At 40.4% G+C, this 17,647-nt stretch overlaps 1 protein-coding gene across 8 annotated transcripts in view; it reads right to left on the reverse strand.

Moving 5' to 3' along the window:
* The window catches only part of tenm4 (teneurin transmembrane protein 4), a 414,166-nt gene that overhangs the window by 389,135 nt on the left and 7,384 nt on the right, over window positions 1-17,647 (reverse strand). The gene's annotated exons all lie outside the window — the stretch shown is intronic.

Below are 17,647 nucleotides of genomic sequence, written 5' to 3' on the forward strand. Positions count from 1 at the left end.
ATCTGATACCAGAACCAGGCAGATCTCAGTACTCCAAGGCTCTACTGATGATTGATTAGCCATCCTGGCTTACCAATAAAATCTGTAACTGGAGGCCTGGAATTATTTCCACTTTACTCTAGCCCTGCCAGTCAATTCGCTAATGGATAGGGGGGTCCTAGCTAGTCAAGCAGCAGAAGCTAACCAGTGCTGTGTACTGTATCGGCTGTGTGACTTTAGCTGGCTAAATTCTAGCCTGACTCTGTGTGAGGTTTGTCGCTATGGGAAACGAGTATGCACCTTGCGTTGAGCAAACAGAAATTCTATATGTGTCTATTTCTCAGTTGCTTGGTACAGAGACATGATGATGGTTTTCTGCACACATCAGACACCCAAAAAAGTTTACTGCCCATTTGTTAGGACAAATGCCAATAGTCTCACGAAATTCCATCAACTGTAGATGAAATGGGTAAACATGTGTTCCACCGTAACTTGTCTTAAGTGATGATGTCATTTCATTTGATATTTTTGTTACATCATGGAAGTGCCATCGCAATTGAGTACAGGTAGCTAAACTTTACTGGATGAGCAGAAATTTCCTCCAACTAAATGCTGGGAAGACCGAAGTCATTGTCTTCAGTCCCCACCACAAACTGCATTCCTTAGCCACTGACTCCATCCCTCTCCCTGGCCACTGTCTGATGCTGAACCAGACCGTTCACAAACTTGGCTTCCTATTTGACCCTGAAATGAGCTACCGACCACATATCTGCTCCATCACCAAAACCGTCTACTTCCACCTCGGTAACATCTCCAGTTTCCGCCTCTGCCTCAGCTCATCTGCTGCTGAAACCCCTCATCCATGCCTTTGTTACCTATTGACTTGACTATTCCAATGCTCTCCTAGCTGGCCTCCCATCTTCCACCCTCCATAAACTTGAGCTCATCCAAAACTCTGCTGCCTGGATCCTAACTTACCACCAAGTCCAGTTCACCCATCACCCCTGTGTTCGCTGACCTATATTGGCTCCCAGTCCGGGAAGGCCTCAATTTTAAAATTCTCAACCATGTTTTCAAATCCTTCCATGGCCTCGCCCCTCCCTTTCTGTGTAACCTCCTCCAGCCCTACAACACTCTGAGATCTCTGCGCTCCTCCAATTCTGGCTTCTTGCACATCCCCGATTTTAATTGCTCCACCATTGGCGGCCGTGTCTTCAACTGCCTAACCCCTAAGCTCTGGAATACCCTCCCTGAACCTCTCTCTTCTCCTTTAAGATGCACCTTGAAACCTCTCTCTTTGACCAAGCCTGTCCCAATATCTCCTTATGTGGCTCGATGTCAAATTTTGTTTGATAACGTTCCTGTGAAGTGCCTTGGGACGTCTTACTATGTTAAAGGCTCTATATAAATCCGATTTGTTGTTATATCAGCAGAGCTAGTCTTTTCTGTACATATCAGTGCGGTTCACATTTAAAATTAATGTTTGCATCTAACTTTAAACATTTTAATCATTTATCATCATGTTGTACAACCAGAGTATATGAGGCAGATTCATAGCATATCCCACTTATGAGTCTGACCAAAGTTCATAAATAACTAATCAGTTACGGATACAAGAAGAATATGGGAGAGAATTAGAAAGTGAAAGATGTGTTACATTAATTTGTCACATCAGTCTTCACAAAAGACTGTAGCAAAAGAAAAAAATCTCAGTTAACTGTCTGAAGGGCACATAATCAAATGGCACTCATTCTACAGTTCTTCAGTAAATGAGTGAAAATATAGGTAGGGCTGCAGTTAATATTTTTAAAAGCTATATAAATATAGGGGTAATACTGATTACTGGAGGCTACGAAATGCAAATATCCAAAAAAAGCATAAATCGAGATGAGGAATGAATTGGAGAAGTCTAATGTTAGTGTGTCATTGAGAATAGAAAAAATGCCCAAGAGCATCTTGTAAGATCTTGCTAATGTTCATCTACAGAGGCACAAGCAGCGTGAATTTAGAACTAATCAGTGATGCCATGCTTCTCAATTGCTTTCCTGACATTAACGAGCATTGCTGAAAAAGCAGCAGCAGGGTTCGATACTCCCACTCTGGCAAAATCAGCCAATTTGCCACTTTCATAGAAAACCTTCCTCTTGCCCCAAATACTAACACATTTTCCACCCTTTCAGCGCAGGCTGAGAGATGCATGATGAGAAAATAACTAAACTAATGGATGAGGATGATGCAGATGATTCATATCAGTCTGCACATGAAGTTTTCAAAAAAGATTAGGCCTTATGCAATTAATGTGAAATTACCTAATTGGATTACAATTTGATTTAACATTAAAAACAACAGCTGACAAATGGAAAAAAAAAAGGAACTGTCTGGGAAACAGTGACTCGAAGATTTCCACAAGGGTTTGTTCTGGGTCCCAGGATGTCGATTCATAAACAACATGGAGGAGGATATTTCCAGTATATAAAATTTGCTAATAATGCAGTGTTACATAGCATGGTCAACGATCTAAGAGAGATTGATAGACTGCAAAAGGATCCAGACTAGTTAAATGATTGGGGTGAGGATAGAAAATAAAATGTAATGTGAATGAGTGCAATGCATTGAACATTGGTGGAAGAAACATGAAGCACATCCACAGTGAATCAGACTGAATCAGGGTAAAGATGAGAATAGAAAATAATTTTGGTCTGAGTATTGACAGTACACTTGAAGGATCCCATCAACAACAACGACAACTTGCATTTATATTGTGCCTTTAACATAGTAAAATGTCCCAAAGTGCTTCACAAGAGCAATTATTCAACAAAATTTGACACCAAGCCACACAAGGAGATATTTGAAATAAAAACAGAAAATGCTGGAAACACTCAGCAAGTCAGGCAGTATCTGTGGAGAAAGAAACAGAGTTCACGTTTCAGGTCGAAGACCTTTCATCAGAACCAGAAGATTTAACAGTTTTTAAGCAAATATTGAGGCAGGCAAAGGAGGGTGGAGGGGGAATAGAGGAGGGGAGGAAAGAATAAAAGGGAAGGTCTGTGATAGGGTGGAGGGCAGAAATGATTAAATGACAAAAGGGATGATGGAGGGTGATAATGGGACAAGTAGAGAAACTAAAGATGGGTCCAGAGGAGCTGTAAATGGCAATAGCAGAACCATTACCAGCACTTGCTGTCCAAAAAAATGGGAGCAGTGGTTATGATCTGAAGTTTTTGAAATCAATGTTGAGTCCAGAAGGTTATAAAGTGCCTAATCAAAAGATGAGGTGCTGCTCCTCGAGCTTCATTGGAACAGTGTAGGAGGCCGAGGACAGAAAGATCAGAGTGGGAGTGGGACGGAGAATTAAAATGGCTAGCCACCAGAAGGTCAGGGTCATGCTTGCGGACTGAACGGAGGTGTTCAACAAAGCAGATCACCCAATCTGCATTTGGTCTCCCCAATGTAAAGGAGACCGCATCACGAGCAGCAAATACAGTATACTAAATTGAAAAAATTACAAGTAAATTGCTGTTTCGCCCAGAAGGAGTGTTTGGGGCCCTGGACGGTGGGAAGGGAGGAGGTGAAAGGGCAGGTGTTGCATCTCCTGCACTTGCATGGGAAGGTGCCATGGGAAGGGGAGTGGGTATTGGGGGTGATGGAAAAGTAGACCAGGGTGTCGTGTAGCGAACGGTCCCTTCGGAATGCTGAAAGGGGAGGGGAGGGAAGATATGTTTGTAGCATCACGATGGAGGTGGCGGAAATGGCGGAGGAGATCCGTTGAATGTGGAGGCTGGTGGGGTGGAAGGTGAGGACAAGGGGGATCCTATCGTGATTCTAGGAGGGAGGGGAAGGGGTCAGGGCAGAAGTGCAGGAAATGGGACAGACACAGTTGAAGGCCCTGTCAACTACAGTGGAGTGGAATCCTTAGTTCAGGAAGAAGGAAGACATATCGGAAGCATTGGTGTGGAAGGTGGCATTGTTGGAACAGATGAGACGGAGGAACTGGGAGAAGGGAATAAAGTCCTTACAGGAAGTGGGATGGGAGGAAGTGTAATCAAGATAGCTGTGGAAGTCAGTGGACTGAGTAGATATTGGTTGACAGCCCCTATCCCCAGAAATAGAGATAGAGAAGTCAAGGATGGGAAGGGAAGAATCGGAGATGGACCGTGTGAAGGTGCGGGAAGGATGGAAATTGGAAGCAAAGGTGATGAAATTTTCCAGTTCGGGGCGAGAGCAGGAAATGGAGATATTAGGACAGATGACCAAAAGGTTTGTCAAAGAGATAGGTTTTGAGGAGCGTCTTAAAGGAGGAGAGAGAGGTAGAAAGGCGGAGAGGTTTAGGAAGGGAATTCCAGAGTTTAGGGCCTAGGCAGTTGAAGGCATGGTCGCCAATGTGATTAAAATCGGATATGCACAAGAGGAAAGAATTGGAGGAGTGCAGAGATCGCGGAGGGTTGTAGGACCGGAGGAGGTTACAGAGATAGGGAGAGGCGAGGCCATGGAGGGATTTGAAAACAAGGTTGAGAATTTTAAAACTGAGGCGTTCCCGGACCGGGAGCCAATGTAGGTCAACGAGCCCAGGGGTGATGGGAGAACAGGACTTGATGCGAGTTAGGATTTTGGATGAGTTCAAATTTATGGAGAGTGGAAGATGTGAAGCCCCTAGGAAAGCATTGGAATAGTTAAGTGTAGAGATAACAAAGGCATGGATGAGGGTTTCAGCAACAGATGAGCTGAGGCAGAGGCAGAGACGCGTGATGCTACAGAGGTGGAAGTAGGCGATCTTGGTGATGGAGTGGACATGTGATCGGAAACTCATCTAAGGGTCAAGGTCGCAAACGGTCTGGTTCAGCCTCAGACAGTGGCCAAAGCTGGATGTCGGCAAGCAGTGCAACAAATCAGAGACAGTGGAGGGGTCGAAGGAACTGATGGTGAGCTAGAGCTGGGTGTCATCGGTGTACAATTGGAACCTGACGTCGTGTTTTCGGAAGATGTTGCTGAGGTGCAGCATGTAGATGAGAAATAGGTGGGGCCAAGGATAGATCCTCGGGGGATGCCAGAGGTAGTGTTGCAGGAGCGGGAAGAGAAGCCATTGCAGATGATTCTCTGGCTAAGAAAATAAGAACATAAGAAATAGGAGCAGGAGTAGGCCATACAGCCCATATCCCTTGATTCCCTTAGCATCCAAAAATCTATCGATCTCAATCTTGAATATACTCAACGACTGAGCTTCCACAGCCCTCTGGAGTACAGAATTCCAAAGATTCACAACCCACTGAGTGAAGAAATTTTTCTTCAACTTGGTCCTAAATGGTCGTCCTCTTATCTTGAAACTTTGACCCCTAGTTCTAGACTCTCCAGCCAGGGGAAATAGCCTCTCAGCATCTACCCTGTCAAGCACTCTAAGAATTTTATACGTTTCAATGAGATCACCTCTCATTCTTCTAAACTCCTGAGAATATAGGCCTATTCTACTCAATCTCTCCTCATAGGACAACCTTTTCATCCCAGGAATCAATTTAGTGAACCTTTGTTGCACCCCCTCGAAGGCAAGTATATCCTTCCTTAGGTAAGGTGACCAAAACTGTACACAGTATCCAGGTGTGGTCTCACCAAAGCCCAAATAATTGCAGCAAGACCTCCTTACTCTGATACTCCAGCCCCCTTGCAATAAAGGCTAACATACCATGTGCCTTCCTAATTGCTTGCTGTATCTCCATGTTAACCTTCTGTGATTCATGTACAAGGACACCAAAATCCCTCTGAATACCAACATTTCTTAGTCTCTCACTTTTTAAAAAATATTCTGCTTTTCTATTCTTCCTATCAAAGTGAATAATTTCACATTTCCCCACATTATACACCATCTGCCAACTTCTCGTCCACTCACTTAACCTGCCTATATCCCTTTGCAGCCTCTTTGCGTCCACTTCACAGCTTACTTTCCCACCTAGCCTTGTATCGTTAGCAAACTTGAATACATTACACTCGGCTCCCTCATCTAAGACATTGATATATATTGTAAGCAGCTGAGGCCCAAGCATTGATCCTTATAGTACCCCACTAGTTACAACTTGCCAATCCGAAAATGACCCGTTTATTCCTACTCTCTATTTTCTGTCTGTTAACCAATCCTCAATCCATGCTAATATATTACCCCCAATCCCACAAGTTCTAATCTTGTGTAACAGCCTCTTGTGTGGTACCTTAGTGAATGCCTTTTGAAAATCTAAATATACTACATCCATTGGTTCTCCTTTCTCTACCTTGCTAGTTACACCCTCAAAATCTACCTTGCTAGTTACACCCTCAAATGTCAAACATGATTTCCCTTTCATAGAAGCGGTTGACTCTGCCTAAGCATATTATGATTTTCTATGTGCCCTGTTACTATGTCCATAATAATAGATTCTAGCATTTTCCCTACTACTGATATCAGGCCAACTGACCTATAGTTCCATGTTTTCACTCTCCCTCCTTTCTTGAATAGTGGGGTTACATTTGCTACCTTCCAATCCACAGGGACCGTTCTAGAATCTAGGGAATTCTGGAAGATCACAACCAATGCATCTACTATCTCTGCAACCACCTCTTTTAAAACCCTAGGATGTAGGCCATCAGATCCAAGGGATTTGTCAGCTTTTATTCCCATTAATTTCTCCAGTACTTTTTCTTTATTAATCTTAATTACTTTAAGTTCCTCACTCTCATTAGACCCTTGGTTCCCCACTAAGTTTTTTGTGTCTTCTACTGTGAAGACAGATACAAAATATTTGTTTAACGTCTCTGCCATTTCCTTATTCCCCATCATAATTTCTCCTGACTCTGCATCTGAGGGACCCAGGTTTACTTTTGCTAATCTCTTCCTTTTTACATACTTGTAGAAGCTCTTACAATCTGTTTTGATATTTCTTGTTATTTTACTCTCATTTTCAATTTTCTCCCTCTTTATCAATTTCTTGGTCATCCTTTGCTGATTTCTAAAACCCTCCCAATCCTCAGGCTTACTACTCTTTTTGGCAACATTGTAAGCCTCTTCTCTTAATCCTTAACTTCTCTAGTTACGACTGGATAGATAAGAATGGAACCAGGTGAGCGCAGTCCCACCCAGCTGGACGACGGAAGAGAGGCATGTCAACGGCTGCAGACAGGTGGAGAAGGATGAGAAGGGATAGTTTACCACGGTCACAGTCACATAGGATGTCAATTTGACTTTGATAAGGGCCATTTCAGTCATGTGGCAGGGGCAGAAACTTGATTGGAGGGATTCAAACATGGAGTTGTGGGAAAGATGGGCACGGATTTGGGGCGCGACAACACGTTCAAGGACTTTGGAGAGGAAAAGGAGGTTGGAGATGGGGCGATAATTTGCAAGGACAGAGGGTCAAGGGTGGGTTTTTTGACGGGGAGGGGGGGGTGATGACTGCAGATTTGAAGGGGAAAGGGACAGTACCTGAGGAGAGGGAACTGTTAACAATATCAGCAGTTAGGGAAGTTAGGTGGTCAGCAGTTTGGTGGGAATAGGGTCGAGGGAGCAGGTGGTGGGTTTCATGGTCAAGATGAGCTCGGAGAGTGCATGAGTGCAGATAGGAGAGAAACTAGAGAAATATGCAAGTTCATCTTTTGAACACCTCTATTATATCTCCTCTTAGTCTTAACTTTTCAAGAGAGAGAAGACCCAGTGTGGTCCACCATTTTTCACATGTCATTGACTTAAGTTCTGGGATCAACCACATAGCACTTCTCTGTATCCCCTCCAATAACCAAATATCCTTTTTCAAATAGGGAGACCACAACTGTATTCAGTACTCCAGATGTATTCTCAACAGGGTGAAATACAGTTTTAAAATTACCTCTCTGAATTGATATGTTCTACCCCTTATTATGATTTTTTTTTTAGCAGTCTGGGAATATTGTACTGATGGTTTTAATGACTTGTCCACTAAACCCCAACATCTCTCCCGTTCCGATACCTCAAGTATACTCTAATTTAGCATATAATCCACTCCAACTTACCTCTGCCAAATCTCATAACCTTGTATCAAATTACATCTGCTATTTCTTCACCCACTGATCGAATTTGTCAATATCCTTTTGAATTTGCACGTTGATATTTATCATTTGCCACTGTTCCAAATGTGGTATTGTCTGCAAATTTTGACACTTTGGACACAATTCCCTCCTCTAAATCATTTAAAAAAATTATGAAGAACAGCAACCCGAACACTAAACCTTGTGACATTCCACTGGCTGCCATCCAGATACGGATCCATGCACTACTACTCGTTGTTGTTTACCAGCCAACCATTTGCCGATCCATTTTAATACACTCCCACCTGTCCCATGAGCTTGGACCTTATCCAGTAGCCTATTCTGTAAAGTGTCAAATGCCTTCCTGAAATCCAGGCAGATAACATCCACTATCTGTCCCCTATTTCCGAGGTATCTCATCTCCTCAAAGAAATCCAATAAATTAGTCAAGCATGACCTCCCACTCCTAAAATCGTGCTGATTGAGGGGCATGAGCTAATATGAGACAAACGGTTCCCTTATTTTACCACTTTCACACACTTTCCCAACAGTGGAAGTAAGGCTTACAGGTCGACTATAATTTGAAGGTTTATCAATCAGCCCTTTTTTGAAGAAGAGAGTCACATTTGTTATTTTCCAATCTTCTGGGATTTGGCCTGAGTCCAGTGAACTCTGAAAAATGTCTGCAAGACAACATTTTTTAAGTCTATATTCACCTTTAAACTGTACCCCCATTTTTTTGTGAACTATTTAAAAATAATGGTTAAGGACTCACCATTGAGTGTGGTCTAAGATCCAAGAATTGAAATAACCTATCATAAGATGTACAAAAGTGCAACAATGGCATCTTGGATTTGCCATAAAAGATTGAATCTAAGCATTACTGCAAACCAGAAAGCAGTGGAATGTGAAAGAAGTCCAATTTACATTACAGTGACAGCAGGCAGATGGGAAGGTGTTAACCTACTGTGTAAAAGCTCATGATAAAGGCTTAAAACTGAACCCAAACTCTTATTCATGCCTTTATTTTTTATAATTTCAGCTTTCACATGGAAGATATTATCCTTAAGAGGATGGACATTATTTCAGCATGCAAATTAGTGTTTGTGACAATAAAAAGAATGCTATAATACTCAGGAACATTGGGACACCTACCTAATGAAAATGGAAGAAAAATATCAGCCATAATACAACTGGTTGCTTTTAGAGAATACAGCTCCACTGAAATTCTACTCTACGTGCTTTTTTAGAATATAAATACACAAGAGAAGTGCAAATATAATATGGAACAAAATTAGCCTCAAGCTAACATACACATCTGAGGTAGAGAAACAGCCACAATATTGACAAGCGCTGCAGATGCCTTTCAACTTCATACTCCATCAAAAATTGGACTGAGAGTTAATGGAACAATGATCTCTCACTGGTTGTAATTTAAACACTGATATAAAAATTACTGCTTGCTAACAACAATCTGTTGACCCACCCGCAAGAATCAGCATGTCAGTAAATCAATATGTTCTTACACTTTGAGTTCAAAGAATTAGTAAATGTTTGAAATTGGATGTTGAAGAGGATGTAATTGGACTCCAGATGCTATGTATCATGAAGATATCTAACAATGTACAACATGATGTGGAGATGCCGGTGATGGACTGGGGTTGACAATTGTAAACAATTTTACAACACCAAGTTATAGTCCAGCAATTTTATTTTAAATTCACAAATGTTGTACATTTAAATTTATTTTAAATTTAAATGTACAACAAGTAATAGCCTTCCTGATATTCAGTACTTTAAGACGCTCTTTAAAACCTACCCCTTTGACCAAGCTTTTGGTCATCTGTCCTAACGTCTCCTTCTTTGGCTTGGTGACAATTTTTGTCTGATTATGCTCCTGTGAAGCACCTTGGGATGTTTTATTACGTTAAAGGCGCTTTATAAAAGCAAGTTGTTGTTGTTGTTGTTCAGTGCTACATAATACATTTGATACAGGTTTATTTTCTTCACACCTTAAATTATTCTTAGAGACTAGTGTTGTGAGGATGAGATATGAGAAATGAGAAATGATTAAATAAGCTAAGGCTTCTAAGCCTCCAAAAGAGCTATCTCGGATGGGATCTCAAAGATGCTTAATGGGATAAAGTAAATTAGGACAATACGTTTGGATATGTCAGGGCAAAACAAAAGGGCACACATTCTGGGTTATGAAAGGCAAGCTTAGAATAGGTGTCAGCAAGTATTTATTCACACAGGGGGTGATCAACAATTGGAGTGGATTACCAAAAAGGGTGAGCGAGGTCAGGTCACTGCTTATTTAAGAAACAGCTAGAAGCTGTAGTGGGAAGATGGTAGGGCTGATACTGTGGAAGGATGACATAAACTGTGTCAAAGCAACTTCTTCATCTAAAACTATCTTGTCATGACCTTTGTAACTGTAATCATTACAGAAATCTATAATTAAGAACATGAAAATTAAAAATATAAGAACAGGCAAGGAGCAGAAAAGGTTGGCCCATTAAAGCTCATCCCTCTAATGTCCTAACTCTCCCAGACCACCATCCAATGCATTTTGAATGGCATAACATCGTTGTCTTTGTTCCTTCTTCTCTCTCAGATGATTGGAAGGAAATTCTTCCTGATGTCTTTTTAAATTTAATTTTCAATGTGTTTCACCTGGAATCCCAAAGAGGTGAATGGTTGCTAAGTCAGTTAATGGATGCAGGACTTCAAAAAATATTAATTGTAACTAAAGGCAATAGCTTTACTCCAGTGGAGACATCACCAATTAGGTATTGGCCATTTGATGTTATTTTAAAAAATACAGCATCTTCTCATCCTACTTCAAATACATTGATTGTAGCCCGAACATACACCCTCACTTATAGATTTTAATAATTGCTGGATGTCAATTTCTATTGCTTGTAATTAAATTTGTCTACAGTGTGAATTAGGAAATTGAGCACAGTAGGGCCCCTCACACAATGCAAAACATAAGCATTTAGCATTCACAGTTGAATAGTTTTCATTCAATAAACCTTTCAAATTTACTTTTGTAGTGGATTCTGTTTCTGACCTATGGGAGTAAGATCACTTCCTTCCATTTTTAAAATATTTTAATTTATTATTTTGATGCAATTTCATCCAAAGTAACTCATCATGGGATTAACTTTTCCTTGGCACAGTTTATCACTTTACCATAAAAGTCATGCACATTTTTGGAACTCATGAAAGCATGCTCTCAGTGATGGATCCTGCTGATGTAATGTTCGCGCTGGCAACTGAGCACATTATTATTTTACTCATTTTGTTTTGTGCCTGTTTTCACTTCTCTTCCTCTCCTGAAGTCACTAACTTCTACTGGAATACAGTTCCATAGATACTGGGTAGAGCACCCGGCACCTTTACCAGTACCCTGTCGTTTTTCATGTATAAGCCTGGACAAAGAGTGTCATCAAGGAGGAATCATAGATGAGACTGATCTTGTCCTCATCTGACATACATGTGCATAACTTAGCAAGTGTTACTGCACTACGACCAGGCATGGGAACCCCAGCTGATTTCTCCCTCTCTCACCTGGAGGCACTGAAACCAATTGTAGCACCTCTACTTCCAACTTTGCTGAACTGTCAAATAACAGCACAAGCCAAGAATTTAAACTGGGACTTTTTGGTCTATGTGCCACATTGCTTTTGCCAACTGAGCCATCTGGAGATATTTTATTCATTTTTACACATTGCTCCATTGCTTAATGTTGGTTGAAAAATCCTAGGACAATCATGAATTATTCTCTATGTGGCTTCCGCCTGAGGGTAACAGACAATTTCCACATTGAAAGGATTGACAGCTAAGCTGTTCTCAGACATTTACAAATGGTACTATTGAGCTGACTATCAGGAGGTGTACAGAAACATCTCAGAACATTAAGATTTTTTCATTTGAGTATTTGCCATTTTTTCCTCTTATGTCAGCTTGGCTCAGTCGTAGCACTCAGATCTGAGAGTCAGAAGGTTGTGGGTTCAAGCCCCACTCTAGAGACTTGAGTACATAATCTAGATGGTTGGTTGGTTGACAAAGACACATCAAAGCCGCTGGTTTTTTGGTCTTCACGGAATCGTGGAACGAGACTGCCATGACAATAGTAAAAATTCCAAAATGTCATGTCCCAAAAACAGTATTTGACTTAATCAGTCAAAATAATGAACACGTCAGCATATCATTTTGCAAGAGTCCAAGTGTTTTTAAGAGAGAAGCATGGTTTATTTGTATGTTTTTTCAAATGAAGTCATCTTATACCTTTATTCCTGCAATGGATATCTTTATTGAAATCTTATTTTCATTTTGTTTGACTTGCTCTAGTACCTCTCTAATTCTTCTGGCTCTGTTTCCCTCAAGACCAGTTGCAGTGAAAGATGAATAGCGAGATCGATCATGCCTGTCACTATCCTGAGAGCAGCCTGAGTAATGGAGACAAAACTGCATATGTGTGGAAACATGCAGCTGTGGTCTACTCAGTGTATCCATGCGAAGACAATGGCCCTGGCACTGTAGCATACTTGCTATTCAGTTTAGGCAGCTCACAGTTTCTACACGGTAGGAACAAGCATTCAGAAAACTTTTAGATCTATATTTGCAATTTTACCCCTCCTCTCAAAACAAAACATGAATCATCAGGTTGAATCCATTTCTGTGTATTCTGCTGTATCAGTAATATGGCCCACAATTCTGCATACCTACAGCATGGTTTTATTAGTAGATTGGGGTTGCATTCAAGGTCACAAATTGGCTGAAATTTCTCAAATTATAAGTTCTAAGTTCTGAGTTGAAAATGGTGAGCCCACCCACAGGAAGGGAAGGTGTACATTCAAATATAGGTAGATGCCTACCACAATGAGCCAGAAGTTGATTCAAAATCCAGGTTCCCAACACAATCCTCATCCCCTCTTTGGATGCTTGCCCCTTACTACTCATCAGCTGACTCTCCTGAATCATCAGCTGATAGGAAAATTGTTCCCAGTAAATAAATATAGAAATAGGAAAAAGCTCAAGTCTTCGCTGTGAATAGCATCCTCTTGCACCCACACCACAGAAACAAAATGTCCCCTTCTTCTGTGTTGCAAATTAGACACTGACAGTTTATAAAACACAAAAATATTAAGAATATTGCCATAGAATCAGGTCACAGGAGCTGGTGCCGTTTCAGCTAACTCGACTGATGTTTTTATAGAGACTTTTCTATTCCTAAGCTTCTTATGGTTAGAAGTATTCGGAAGGCACCACAACAATCCTTACCAGGAAATAGCATCACAGCACTTATTTATCTTTTCTTTTATTCTTCCATTGATTTAGCATAACATATATTACATTTATGACCTGAAAGAAGCAGGATCCACTGAAGTTACTACTCATTAAATTACATGATTAGCGACAACGTGAATCCCAGCCATGGTCTATAGTAACAGCCAGATTCAGAACACATCGCACAGTGCTAGTGTAGGCTAATTAATTTCTGCCTACAGAACAGTCAAATATTCACCAATACTCAGTAGTACTGAATATATAACAATAGACCTTGGAATAGTATAAATGTTCAACTAGTAACCTAACTGTCACAATGCACTTCTTACTCTGTTGTTCATAGGTTCATTGTTTTTAAAAACTAAGACACCAATGTCAAGAGCCAAGCCCCATAGTTGAAAAGAATAAAAGAAAAGGACAAGGTAAATAAACAAGAAGTAATTAGGTGATGCGAAACTAGAACTTCAAAAGCTTGATGATTCTAGGAGGATCAAAAGATTAAGAGAGGAAAAGATGTTAGTAGAGCCTCCCCAGATATGGGAACAATATTCAAGTCTTGGTTGGGTTTGGGCTCTATAAAGATTTAACAGTTCAGTGTTTGGTATAAAAGAAGAAACTAAGCTTCTAAAATACAGATTTAATAATGAAGGAGATAGTTCCACTTGAGGTCACAGTTGAAGTCAGGGGTGATAACAAGGCCAAGAATACTGATATATGAAGAACAGGAAGAAGTGGAGATATCAAAGGTTCAAGGTAAGAGAAGTTACCATTTGTAATTCTAACCAAGAGTTATGAAAAAACTTTTCTTTGAAGAATTGATAGAAACAAGGGCAGGAATTTCCTCAGAGCTGTTCCTACACCATTGCTGTAAATTCGCTGGATGTGCAGCGAAAACCCCATTAACACACGTAAACAGGGTTTCTGCTGCCCTTCTGGTGAAGTTACAGCAGCGGAGCAGGAGTAGTTTCGAGGAAATTCCTGGACAAGGTTATTACTGCACCATTGGATGGTATCAAGATCTAGTGATTGAGCTATCAATTAGAAATAAGCTGATCAATGTAGAATGGAATCATTCGTAAAAGTAATGAGAGCACCGGTGGATAAATGAAGTCTTTTATGCAAAGAAGGAAAGAATTGAAGGCATTCGATAAAGTTCCTCATAAGAGACTGTTAGCTAAAGTTGAAGCTCATGGAATTGAAGGCAAATTATTGCCTGGTTAGGAAATTGGCTGAGCGGCAGGAGACAGGGGGTAGGGATAATGGGCAGATACTCAAATTGGCAGGATGTGACTAGTGGTGTCCTACAAGGATCTGTGTTGGGGCCTCAACTATTCACTGTATTTATTAACAACTTAGATGACGGGATAGAGAGCCACATATCCAAGTTTGTCGATGACACAAAGATAGGCAGCATTGTAAGCAGTGTAGATGGAAGCATAAAATTACAGAGTTATTAATAGATTAAGTGAATGGGCAAAACTGTGGCCAATAGACTTCAATGTACGCAAATGTGAGGTCACCACTTTGGACCTAAAAAGGATAGATAAGAGTACTTTCTAAATGGTGAAAAACTCGAAACAGTGGAGATCCAAAGAGACTTAGGGGTCCATGTACATAGATCATTAAAATGTCTTGGACAGGTACAGAAAATAATCAAAAAGGCCAACGGAATGCTGGTCTTTACATCTAGAGGACTAGGATGCAAGGGGGTAGAAGTTATGCTACAGCTATACAAAGCCCTGGTTAGACCACACCTGGAGTATTGTGTTCAGTTCTGGGCACCGCACCTTAGGAAGGATACATTGGCCTTGGAGGGAGTGCAGCGTAGATTTACTAAAATGATAGCTGGAGTCCAAGGGTTAAGTTACAAGGAGACATTACATAAACTAGGGTTGTTTTCCCTAGAATTTATAAAATTAAGGGGCAATTTGATTGAAGTTTTCAATATATTAAGAGGAACTGATAGGATAGATAGAGCGAAACTATTTCTACTGGTTGGGGAGTCTAGGACTAGGGGGACATAGCCTAAAAATTAGAGCCAGGACTTTCAGGAGTGAAGTTAGGAAACACTTCTACACGCAAAGTGTGGTAGAAGTTTGGAACAAATGGCTCAATTGTTAATTTTAAATGTGAGATTGATAGATTTTTGTTAACCAAAGGTATTAAGGGATATGGGGATAAAGCGCATGTACGGAGTTAGGTCACAGATCAGCCATAATCTCACTGAATGGCGGAACAGGCTCAAGGGGCTACTCTGTCCTTATGTTTCTAAGAAGCCAGAGAACCTTGGAGAGTTCCTAGATTGATGGAAAAAAAATCAGAGATAAGACAGGGTGATTTGAAAGCAAATTTGACAGACATGAAGCTAGCTTTGATGGGAACAAAGTTAGGTTGTTTGAAGTTGCAATGTCAGACCCTGTCAAAGCTTTTGGAGATGTCAAAAACAATGACAGATAATTCACTAGAGTGTTCAAGAGCATGGTTCCAGAATTGCATAACATAGGAAACAAGGTCATCAATGGAATGGGGCTGCTGTAAAGCATGCTGGTGATCATGGATTAGGCCACAACCTTCAAGGTGGTGAATAATTTGAGAGCAGCTTCTATAATATTAGAAAGTATTGATATAAGGATAACAGGACAGTGGTATTAAGGGTAAGAGGGATCATTTTATCAGGGATAGGATAAACAGAAGCACATTTCCAAAGAGAAGGCAAGGAAGCCTAGGGGAAAAAAATTGGAAGGCTGTCACCGGGAAATGCTAAGTTCAGATGCACCTATCTTGAATATTATGGAAAAGGTACCATCAGGACCACAGGTCTTAGAGCAAAGAGCAGAGGATTGGAAAGAGCTGGCAGGAATAAATTTGATGTTGATCATAATGGTAGAACAGTCTGAAGGAAGATTCTTTACCAAGATCATCAAAATTAGAGTTGGATGAGAAAAGGAAGCCAAAAGATCAGCTTTCTGTTTCAGAGAGTTTGCAACTATGTCACCAAGATATTGGAGAAATGGGTAGTTAGAAGTTACAAGGAACTGCCTTGTCAAGGGATCTGAAAGAATGATTACTGGAAGGTAGGTACGCAGTAATTGATGCTCTTATTCAAAGAAAGTTTCATGTAGCCGCTCTAATAGTCCATTCAAAGAAGTTATGAGCAGAAATAAAGTTGGTTCAGGATGCATAAGACTGGCCATGTCGCCAGCCGCAATAAGCAGAGCCCTTAAGAAAGACAGTAGAATCATTGGTATAAAATGAACCAAGATGCAGTACAAGATTTGACAGAAGGAGAAGAGTGAGGTGTGAAACCTTTCTATATCAGCTGGAATTAGATCAGCCACTTCACTGGCACAGATAGAAGGGTAGAAGAGTAAAAGTGAAGGTTGGACCAAAGAAAAATCAGCAAACAATTATCAGGGATATTATAATGCCAAACAAGACATGATGGGTTTTACAAAGCATGATTTTTAGAGATATTGGTCAGAACAGCTCTTGCAGATATAGTGTAAGAATCAGAATTAGAGGTGAGGAAAGATATGAGAAATTAGTTAGATTATTGGGATGATCAAAGACAAGGGCAGGCATGAGCTATTTCAGCTCTTTCATTGAAAAGACAGAATTGAGATTTGAGCAGCTGCCATGAAAGTTGTACAATCATAAATTCGAGCAATAGGAGGAAGCAGTGTACGTAGCAGATATGGATTTGAACATCATCAAAGGCTGTGGCTAGTTGTTAATCTTAGTTTGTATTTGCATAATATCGAAGGAGAGAAGACAAGGAAAGGATAAAGTACTGCCACATTTTCTTAACATAAGAAAAGGCTGGTAAATCTCACAGCATCCCCTGTAGCCGATTGGTGACGCCCACCAGATAGAGCTATACAGTAAAAACATCCATCCAGTTATGAACTGCATGGGTCATTCACTAAATATTTTTAGTATTTAACAGTACCCTGATGTATATTTGCCATTTTTTATAATAGAACATGAAATTTTGTGTTGGTTTTCCTTCAGTTTAAAAAGGCATTGACTTTACGCCCAGGAGAGAGGACAGCAGAGGCACGGATCATTTTTATTGCAATAGATGTCATGTGCAAGTAATGCAATGATGCATTTGATGTGATTTATGTCATTATGTTACATTGCTTCACAGAGAAAAAGGTTTGATAGTTTTTTTAGGAAGGGAATGCCACATTAAAAGAAATAATTTGTAGGCTGTGATAAAATTGCTTTCCAATCTGGTTCAACTGTCCCAATCATCAAATGCCAGTGCAACACTATTTGTAATACTAACCACAATATAAGTAACAGATATTTTATCCATAGAACTTCTTTAAGGGAGAACAGAAATTTG

The sequence above is a fragment of the Heptranchias perlo genome, chromosome 6 (genome assembly GCF_035084215.1).
Source record: "Heptranchias perlo isolate sHepPer1 chromosome 6, sHepPer1.hap1, whole genome shotgun sequence".
Taxonomy (NCBI): Eukaryota; Metazoa; Chordata; class Chondrichthyes; order Hexanchiformes; family Hexanchidae; genus Heptranchias; species Heptranchias perlo.